Source organism: Parasteatoda tepidariorum, chromosome 5 (assembly GCF_982258835.1).
Source record: "Parasteatoda tepidariorum strain Cologne lab strain chromosome 5, Ptep-v5.0, whole genome shotgun sequence".
Classification (NCBI taxonomy): domain Eukaryota; kingdom Metazoa; phylum Arthropoda; class Arachnida; order Araneae; family Theridiidae; genus Parasteatoda; species Parasteatoda tepidariorum.
The window spans coordinates 79,853,151-79,864,313 of NC_141759.1; the positions used below are offsets into that span (position 1 = coordinate 79,853,151).

The window sequence follows — 11,163 nt, forward strand, 5'->3', positions numbered from 1 at the left end:
ACGATAATTAAATCATCAATAAATCTAAAAATAAATTTAATATTAAGAGCGTGATTTTTTTTCTTCATAATAGTGCAAAAACAAGTTAGCTAAGAGAGATAAGAAATTAAATCCTTTTGGTATTCCATCGATTTGAATAAAATTCTTTTCTATTGTAAAGGTAGTCATTAAAGAGACAAAATGAATTAGAACTTCTCAATGATCAAAATCGCAATTAAGGATATTTTTAAAATCATAGTAATAATTCAAAAATACATCCTTTAGTTTAGAAAGGGGAATGCTATTGAAAAGATCCTGGAAATCAAAAGTTGCAATAGAATTAATTTCATTATCTTTAATATATTCTAAACTCGGGTGATTATTAGTGATAATTCAAGAAAAACCTTCTTTAATAATATTGTTAATAATTAATATTAAAGTAGTTAGAGAAAATGGAAACCACTATGTACATATTTTTCCGGCATTGTGTGCTTGAAATTTTTAAAAGGAAAATAAAGGCAGTTAAAATCTAGAGATTTTAGTTTCGTTTCGCATTTTTCTTCTTTTTTAGGATATTGAAACTTCTTTTTTTAAAATCGAATTGTAGACTTAGAACTATTCAAAAGAATTATATACTTAATTAAAAGTTCGTATATTCAAATTAAAAATTCTTATCTTTAATTCTTGTTTGTTCATTTTATGCACATAAGTCCGAAGGTGGTTGGAACCCATCAGGTAAATCAGAAAAGGAATTACCTTTATAATCCTTATTATTAGTATCAGATAATCATGCATTATTACAATTTTAATGGTTCGATAGGGAAACGTTAAATCTTTCATTTTAAATTACAAAATATATTACGATAAAATTGTAAGCTACTTTATTTTTCTTAAAACCCATAGAAATAAGCTAAAAAATTAGTATATACAATAAAAATCAAATATAAAAACGTACTTCCCCTTAATAAACACGTTTTTCATCAAATTTAGGTTTTTGATCTTCAAAGTATTCCCCAGGAGTTTAGAATAGAAAAGAGGTCGAAATTCTGTGAATCGTAATGATGCTCCCCCTCCCCCTTATATATTTCCTTTAAATTTGAACTAAATGGAATATTATTTTTATGTAAAGAAACAAAAAGTTACAAAAGTGCAATTGTAACTAAAAACACATTTAGAAAATCTGCACTAATATTAAAAACACAGATTAATTTCTTTTGTTCATATTTGTCACACAATTTTCGCCTATTTCGCAAAATAAATAAATAAATAAAATGGAGGATAAAAACTTAATTTCTAAGAAGAAATATTCTGAATTAATATAATAAATAAAAACTGTTTTACACTAATCTTATTTTTCCAAATATGGCCATGGCTACTGTACCAAGGGTATTGTTAAAAAAATCCATAAAAGATATAATAAAAAATTGCTAAAAGAATTACCTAAAAAAAATATTATTTGAGCAGGCATGAAATGTTTTTTATAGGAAGGTATTGTAATATTATTATTAAATATTTTAAATAGTTCTAAGAATTTTCTATAATTACGGTTTATTGAATCCAAAATAGGCTGTTATGTAACCAAAATACTACGTTAAACCTTAGTTTATTAAAAAGTCGTTTCTTAAATTTTGCACTCAAGTGGCAATTAGTTGAAAAAATATATATATATAAAAAAAAAGATAGAGATTAAATGCACGTTTACAGAAAAAATTATTTAAAATTCATATGATCAAATATAATCCAAACATATAGATCGACAAATACATAATTATTAATAAAGCAAATTTTTGCCTTGGCGGTTATTCGTTTACACATTTGATGATGAGCACACATTTTTTTTAAATTTAAATATTGTCTGGGGTCATAAGTAAGTTTAAAATTTTAAGCGGTTAAAAATTTATCCAATCGAGAACATTTACATTAAAATGCAACTTCAGTTTACAAGCAACAAATAATTTATATATAAAATAAAGGATTTAACCATCTATATTTTCTTGACAAAGCCATTATCCAAATAAATCTTTCCAAGATGAATTGAATTTAATTAATTTTAAAATTTTCTTTTAAAAAAAAAATATATAATATCTTTTGAATATTTTGAGGAGAGAGGGTTTTTTGAATTTTTATAAAAATGCATATGTTTCATAAATAAACAAGATCGAATTTTTCTATAAGATGTTTATTATTATTTTTTACTTATTTTCTTAAAATAAAGGGAATTAATTAATGAAAATAATTATTGTTGTTATTGTGCTGCTTTAATAGATAGTTATAAAATACATATCATAGCTTCACTGATATTTTGTTTATATTTTATTTTAATTGTAATGGACAAATATATAAATAAAGGTCACTTTATATGAACCCTTTTAAAAACAGTTTTTTCAAGTATAATTTATAACTACCAAAATAGGTCTATAGCAGGTAAAAGAAATTAATGAAATTAAAGAAATACTAAGTAAGGTTTTGATAAATTACACAACTCTTTTCTTTTTCTCAATTTGTAAACAAAAGGATTATTTAAGCTTGAGCTTAAGTTATTAATTTAAAATTAAAATTGTGTGTGAATAATATTTCTGTGACTTAAAAGCAAAAAAAAATCAGTTTGAACAATTAACCGGTACGTTCCTTAATCTATTCATTCAATAAATAAATACATTAAAAAATTAATTAATTAATTAAAAATAAATAAATTGAACTTTTATGAGTGTTTAAACCTAAAATCTATCTTTTAATGAATGAAAAGAAATCTATTTCTCGGTAGTTGGCACTCTTAACTGAGCCAATGCTACGTAATTTACAGAAAAATATTTACCTATTGCAGTAATTTTTCAGGAAACTGATAAAATTATGTTTCCAACATTTCAAATTTTAACATTCGTTTTTTTTTCCCATTAAGGCATTGTTTTTAATAATAATAATACAATAACCAGCATTTAATTACACAAAATTCACTTTTTGTTATCAAAATATCATTGTGCATATTAATTTTTTTTTTTTTATAAAAAAATTATATACAAAAACAAAATATTATAATGTAGTAAACGCCCCTCTCAATCTACATATACAGAGATGCAAACTTGCTCTGCTCCGTGTAGAAAAATATTTTTTATGGAGTGCAAAAGTTATATTTATTGTATGATTCTTTGCTTATTTAATGTAAAACCATTTTCTCCCTCTACGTATAAATAATAAATAACTGAAAAAAATCATGTGAAACATAATTTTGTTCCAGGTGAGAATTATAAATTTTACCAGAATTATCTTAAATCCTGCAAGGTTTCGTTTTTAACTATCACTCAATAAAATATTTTAAAGAAAGTGGAGCAGTTGGCATTGCTAGAAAATATATCGATCGCTACAAAATATAACGCGAACTAATAAAGTGAGCATGATGCAATACAATGATTTGAATAAATAAGAAATGATTACTTACAATTTAATCCTTGATTATAAGAAAATCCTTGTAATACTTTTTTTTAAATTACACTTATGACTGTCTTTTTTTTTCATAAAAAAAGAATAGTTGAGATGGGGTGTATTCATTGTTAAGTCTTACCATTGGTTTAAACAAGGCAGAGGCCCCTCCTATTTTTAGTATTTAAATGCTATGTGACAGTGATTCCCACCATGTGTGGCAAAACCTCCCTTTTTGGAAGGATTTACACCAATTTACAGCAAGGGTTCTATTTGTATAATCAATAAATTCGAAAGCCGCTTTTCAAAGTGATTTTCACCCCTGATAAAATTTAAGACCTACAAGCATTTTAGGGTATGATAATTGGGCTAAACTGGACAGGGACACCCCGTGGTTTTCACATTTCTCTGCCCTCTGTCACCACCAAAGGGCTATTCTTTGCCTGCAGGTGTTCTATTCATCTTGTCTTTTTGCTTGTGGTACTGGAGAAAGGACCATTGGAAGTTTTTATTCTGCATTCTGGAGAGTTTTCTAAATGATTCTTTTCAATGTTTTATTCTTTTTTTAATTTTATTTTTACTTAAAACAAACAAAATATAAAAATATTTTGAAAAATTGTAAAAAAGAAAGAAACGTTGGTGTTGATTGATTTTGCGCCTTTTCCAAATAATGCGCCCGTGGCTCTTGCCTTGCCACGCCTGCCATACCCTAGATACGCCACTGCGAGTGTCTTCCAGTTTTTTCTACCAATCACTTTTTGTGGTTGCTGAGTTCAGTGCATTATTTTTTGTTCTCAACTGAAGTTACTTGAACTTGTATATAATGATCATGAAAAGCTTTGCCGCCATAAGAAATCCATAATTTGTACAAAAGCCTAAGACGCTACTTAACTGTGTATGAAAATCAAAAACCTTGCTATGTCATTGATTAGAATCACTAACTACGCTTTCAAATATTAAACAATTTTCGCCTGGAATTACCAAACTATAAAATAAAAACTTCTGCAGTAGCAAGTTTTGTTCGAGAATTCTAAAGTACTTGAACTAACGATTTGTGCTCTATTTCTTTTTTGCCCCAAAACGTATGATTTCTGTGTAATTATTGTCTCCAATATAGCAAAATATTAAAAAAAATATTACTATATACAAACATGTCTGCATTGAAACAATTTTATCGAGTATAATAAAATCATTTATAATCAAATAGTGAGTGAAGTAAATATTATGCTTTAAATTTTATTACGGAAAAAAAAACAATGGTACACTCCTTTCAAATAATTAAGCAATAATTATTCAAAGTAAGTCTACGACTAAAAAGAGATACATATCTATAAAGAAATTTATAGTTTTTTTTGCAGCATATAAATGAATTTGATTTCGCGTCAATCAAATTTGAATCCAATTTTGAATCGCTCAATACTTTGGCTAAAGTTGAATAGAAAATATGGCTTAACTTGATGTCTCCTTGCGGTTGTAGCAAATTTAATCTTGTACTGATTTTTCTGACATTGCATGTATCTCTACTTCTTTTGTTGTAAGAAATTAGAAATGCTTTTATCTCATTAATTAAATTTTAAAAAAAATTATTCAGTGTGATGAAATTATTATTATTATTTTAATAATTTTTTCAAGATTTAAGTTATTTTAATGCTACTAACTGTGCAACATACTATTTATATCTATTAAAACTATTCACGTCAATATGGAAAAAAAAGAAGATAAATGAAACATTTTACTTTTAAAAAAATTTAAGTATCAGAAGGTTTAATCTGAAATTCTAATATATATAACGGAATTGATATTATCACTCCCCTGCTTCCTGCTCTTTACTTTATTCATTTATTATTTTTTTAAGCAACTGAGAGTAATAAAAAATGCTTTTATAATTTAGGAGAAGCCTTCCAAAATATTAAAATTAATAAGATAGTATCTTTAATAATTCTATTAATTTCTTTATAGCTCTTGTGTTTTTTCTATAGAGAAAATTTAAAAACTTTATTTCTTTTTATATAAACTTTTGTTTTCGCAGCAATAAACAATGCTTAGCACCTAAGCGACTTATTAAAGCATTCTAACGTAAGAAATAAATAAGAAAATGATAATTAAACAGATTAATTAGTAACATTTGCAAAAATATGGCAGTAATTATTTATTTTTCTATTAAAATTATCTAGGGCGAAATGTTTCTAAAAATAGATGTCGTAAGAAGACAGGCAGTTTCCTTTCCCCCCCCCCTTTTTTTCCGGAAGAGGCCGGTAAACCATGATCATAGAATAGTGGTGCCGATCGTCATACAAAAGGGAATGTATTCCCGATGTCTGTTATGAATGATTGTCGAATTAGCCGAATACCTGCTGCGTAACTGAGAATATAATGAATGATATACTATACAGAACACTTCTTGACATTAGATAGTAAAAGCTACAATTTATTTTTCTTTGACCATTTTTGCTGAAAAGGATTGCAACCAGCAAGACACATTTTCTTAGAAAAATAGCAGTTGGGCTTCATTTAACCACATTCTTTAATTTATTGTTGAACTTTCGTGCCCTAGATGAAACAAATTCCGATTCGATGTCAAAAGTGGTTATTGGAGGGGGAAAAGAAGAATCTGTAACTAAACTTGTATTTAAAAGCTTTAACTAAATAATATACTTTCAAATTACAAAAAAATATTCATTCATTTTTATTAAAAACTGAATTTAAAGAATACTAACAGCTCTGTAATTCTACACAATTAAATATTAATGCTAACAAATTGCTTAATATTAGACTTATACGGTTAAAAGTAAATTATGCCTGATAATTATAAGCAAATTAGCTAAGATGATAGCATTCTATTTTTTCACAGATTTCCTTTCACTGAAAAAATAATATATAAGAAGATACTAAAGAAACTAACCCATCTTTCTGATTCTTCAACCATAAACTAACCATATATCTACAACAATACATTCAAATAAAATCCCTCAAGTAAAATGTGATAACTTGTGACCACCAGATGCGGAAATAGTTTTTGTTATAATTTAGTTTAAAGTTAAGGAAGGCGATGACGCTATCCGAATGTTTTTGCCTACAAAATGGCGAAAACGCTATGTAAAGGCTTAGTTCCTATAGATGAAAACGCAGGTCTTGATATTATTCAGTTTTGTTACTAATTTACTTAACAACATAAGATGCTGTGCAATAAAATGTTGCTCTAAATATGATGATTCTATTTAATCAAAAGAAATCATATTTTTGTCTTAAGAAGCCAACATAGAATATGCATATTAGCATATTATTTCATATAACAATTGATTTCTATGCAAAATTCATTGCATAGGTGATTCCTCAGAATAAAAATAAATATTTTCCAAAATATTGTTGTCAGAAAGGTAAAGATAAGTTGGAATATATGGCCTTCATAGATCAGTAAAGAGAAAGGTTGAAACTTTATGCCTTTAACTATTATGCCTTTCCATTACTCTCTCTGAATCTAATTACGCGATCAAAAAGTGTAATTACTCAAATAGTATAAAATTTGTTTACTCTGAGACAATTTGGCTCAATAATCATTTTAATATTCCATTACTTCATTCGAAAATTCTTTTAACTTCGAAGTATAAATGTGCCAGCCAACATAATCTAAGGAAGTGCAATTTAAAAAAAAAATAATAATCTCTAAAATTATGGTCAAAATTTCTTAACCCTTTGATTTGATGCAAAACTTTTATTAAAGATATTTTCATTTCTAGTTAAAAATAAGTGAAGAATATTATATTTAGCATTTTAATAACTTATGGTTATGAAATAAAGCATGAAACACCCTTGTCTTTTTTTGAGTTAAAGATAAAATCTTCCAAACACGGCGGCTCACTTCCAAACTATATATATATATATATTACTTCCAGCTAAATTAATTATTCATGAAATATATTATAATTATGCTATTTAATAAAAAATTATTAAAGAGCAATTTATCTTAATCTTAACTTTTAACATTTGATGATTTTGTAAAAAAAATTGAGTAAAAAAAAATTTTTTTTTTAAAAGATCTAAAAAGAGGACAGAAAACAAGAAGGAAAGAAACTTTTACAAGGTTTAGTTATCGTCGCCAAAAAAGGGCTGAACTAACGTTTTGGTAAATGGGGTGTTTTTAAATTATCCAACAATTTGTTGTTGCGTGCATTCTTTTTCCACTAGTCTGAGTTTGAATGAAGAGAAAGGAGAATCGCTTACACCCCCTTTACTATATCTCACTGGGTGGGAAGTGTGGTCGAGTTCAAGTGAAAGAAAAACCTTCCTTCTGAAAACTGCCGTAACAGGGGAGCTTGAAATCCCAGACACTGCCGGAATGAAAGCTGATGTTTTACCGCAGTAAAATATTGTGAAAAATTATCGGAAAATTTATAAATTTATAAATCGAGAATGAGGAATTTGGTTCTACCTGTTATTTGCCACTTAAGTGAATTCAAATAATATTTTTTTCGCAAACAAACAGAAACGAGCGAAACGCAACAAATATATTCATGTTTTATAGAATTATAGTTTTCTTTCCTTTGCAGAATTATTTTTTTAAAAACAAAAAAAAAATATTAAATGTAATAAAAGCATAACAAACTAATCGTTTAACAGGAAGGAAAGCAGGATAAAAACCGCAATGGAAAATATTTTTTACAATGCAGTTAGAACAATGCTGTTTCCGTAGAAAAAAGATTGAAAATGAACGTGTGTATTGTTATTAATTCTAAAAAATGTGAAATAAAATAAAAAATATTTTTTTACCTGTAATAAAACTTGTAACATCAAATCAAATTATAATACACTTTATTTTGATCAAAAAGATATCTCAATAGTAATATTTTTCTTTTTCCAGATTTTTCTTTGCAGAAGTTCAAAACAAAGAATAGGGAAATAGAGCTCCTCATGAAACGAATATTCTATTGTTTTTAACAAAACCTACCTATTCAATCCACAATGTATTCTGATCACGTTTTATTGTTTAAACAGCTAATTTTTACATATTTAAAGCCGATTCAGTTGACTTGAGTTCTGATAGCTGAGTATCGATATTAAAATAAGGCAGCAAATAATGATTGTTGTTAAGATGCTAATTAATTTAATATTAACTATTGTTCTTTTGACTAAAGTAAATGGTTTTAAGATGCCTTCCAGTTCAAACGACATGGGGGAGGGAGATCACTTTCAACCTTGTCAAAGATGGATTAAATGCGGAACAAAGGGTGAGAATTTTTTTGTGTTTAAATCTCAAACCCAATTATTATTGCGCCTTTAATTATAGTTGTATTTAATCAAAAACGGTAATTATTGCTGTTGTTCAGTATAAGGAATTAGCAGGAAAAAAATACTATTTTCCTAAGTAACTATTCATTAAGAAGTATATACGTTACCGTTAAAGTATATAATGCAGTTATTTCATGGAATACCTAGTTATTCCATGAAATAACTGTTCGTGTCCGTTAAACAAAAAGTTCTCCGTGAAGACAAATTTCTCCCATTACTTGATCCAGGAGTTCCCTTGTCTTCCGGATTGAATTCAATATTACAAGACTACGGAGTTTAACATTAGTTGTCGTAAACCCAAAATAAGGTTGGCTGTTCAACAACGGTTATAAAATAAAGAAAAACTACTTTATTCTATCGACTTCTTAGAAAATATATATTTTTTGTGCTTAACTCTTATGTTCTCTATTTGATCGGTTTAAAGATCATTAGCTTATAAGTATTCCACTTTTTAATAATAACTTGTAATATTATGCTTAAAAATATGCTTTGTTTGATTATACATTTCAACATAGCTTGGAATGCTGCTTTGCAAAGTAACAAGTAAAAATTTAAACAAGTTAAATAGTAAACTACAAGTAATCTAGTACGAAAAAAAAAACGATTTTTAAATGAATTTAAGGAGAAAATTGCAAAATAATATGAACTTTTATCTAAAAAAAAACATTTTAATCAACGTTATTTAGTGAATAAATGTTTTAAAAAGATTATCCATTATTAAATTTTCAAAAATATTCGCATTTCATCTGAAGTGTCATTTCGTTTGTTTCACGAGTTTTTCGGAACATGTTGTGCAATTTCCCGTTAATGTTAAATTAAAGGACTATAAAACAATATCATATTTGAGATACTATCAGCACTTTCAATGAAAAATGAAAAAAAAAACAATAAAAATAATTTGTTTCGTTAAAAAAAAAATAATTACTTCAGATTTAAAAGTAAAATGCCTTTTAGATATGAAAAATTTCCAGGGATAGTTGATCAATTTTAAAATAACATTTCGTTGATATAAGTGAAAAAGTCGAAATCTAGGTAGCAGTTATCGCAAACATTAGAGAGATAACCGTCACTTTTAAGAAAAGTTGGTATATATATATATATATATATATATATATATATATATATATATATATATATATATATATATATATATATATATATATATATATATATATATATATATATATATATATATATATATATATATATATATATGTATATATATATATATATACTTAATGAAGTTGATTAAGTTAAAGTTAGAGGAGGGGTACGACGACAAGCAATAGTTTGTCTAAGCTAAGAGCTGATTCACATAAGTACGTTGTTCCGAATATTGAAATAATTTGACAGGTAGCCTTTTTTTAATTCAGGATACTTCGATTCTGGTACAAATTTCCAAAATTCAGTAATCTACGTCGACTTATATTTTCATTGTAGAGCTTGATCTTCTTGCATCTCTATTAATTCTAATTCTCCAGATGCTTTTTACGTCATAATTATATTAGAAATGGAAAACTCACCTTGACTTGAACAACGTTGCACTTAGTCTTTCATATTTGTTCTCAGTAATTTAAAAGACATTTTGGAACACATACGGAATGATAATAATTTTATTTAAATATAATAGCACCAAAATGAAAAAGGAACTCGGGTACATTTATCGAGAGCCACAAATAATCCTTCAAAGAGCCGCATGTGACTCGCGAGCTGCAGGTTGGCCACCCCTGCAATAGGCCGAAGAAAGAGATTCTCTTTCGCTCACCGACCCGAGCCGAAATCACTCCAAAACAGTGACCCCGCAGCCCAACTTGAAATAGTCATACCTCGTTACCATAGTCACCGCCACGGGTCCGGAGGAACGTCTGGAGAGTTCTTATTTTTAGAGTTAAACCGGATAACTTGATTGTTTAGAATACTAGACGAGAAATTCACTAGACAAGAAAGAGAGCTACTATATTTTTGCGTGACTTTATTGATATATTCATGGTGTCCGTGTGGATATTTATTGTTTTTTTATTACACATAGAAAAATTATTTTTAGTTCAGATTATTCAGACCCGATTAAATAATGAGGATTTCGTCCATTAGTTATTCTGTTTCGTTTCGGTAGCCTCTGCGGTCAGCGTAAGACCGGGTTTACCTTAGTCTTGCCCCATGAACCTTAGTTTTACCATAGTTTTGCCCAATAAAATCTTGATCTTGGTGAACTTCAGCACCCTCTGTCTTACCTGGTGTCATCTTTGAGTGTTTATCCTTTTTAGAGAAACTTAGATTTACCTTAGAACATTTTTAATGTTAGAGGCACTTAGCCTTAAAAGGGGGACACTTGGACTTTCAGTCGACTATTTTAATTATTCTGTTAATCTTATTTTGGTCTTATTTGTATTTAATAAGATTTTTCATATTTTTACCATTTGATGTTTTACCTGACCTTTCTTTTTATATGTTTTTACCTGTACTTTTGACACTTTTATTGTT

The 11,163-nt window shown here is 27.4% G+C and overlaps 1 protein-coding gene across 1 annotated transcript in view; it reads right to left on the reverse strand.

Annotated features, from left to right (window-relative positions):
* Positions 1-10,474, reverse strand: part of LOC107448544 (bile acid-sensitive ion channel-like) — a 109,607-nt gene extending 99,133 nt beyond the window's left edge. Inside the window, exon 1 of the mRNA XM_087164387.1 lies at positions 10,206-10,474. The gene's annotated coding sequence lies outside the window, so the exon portion shown is untranslated. The remainder of the gene's footprint in view (positions 1-10,205) is intronic.
* Between the last annotated feature and the right edge of the window lie 689 nt (positions 10,475-11,163).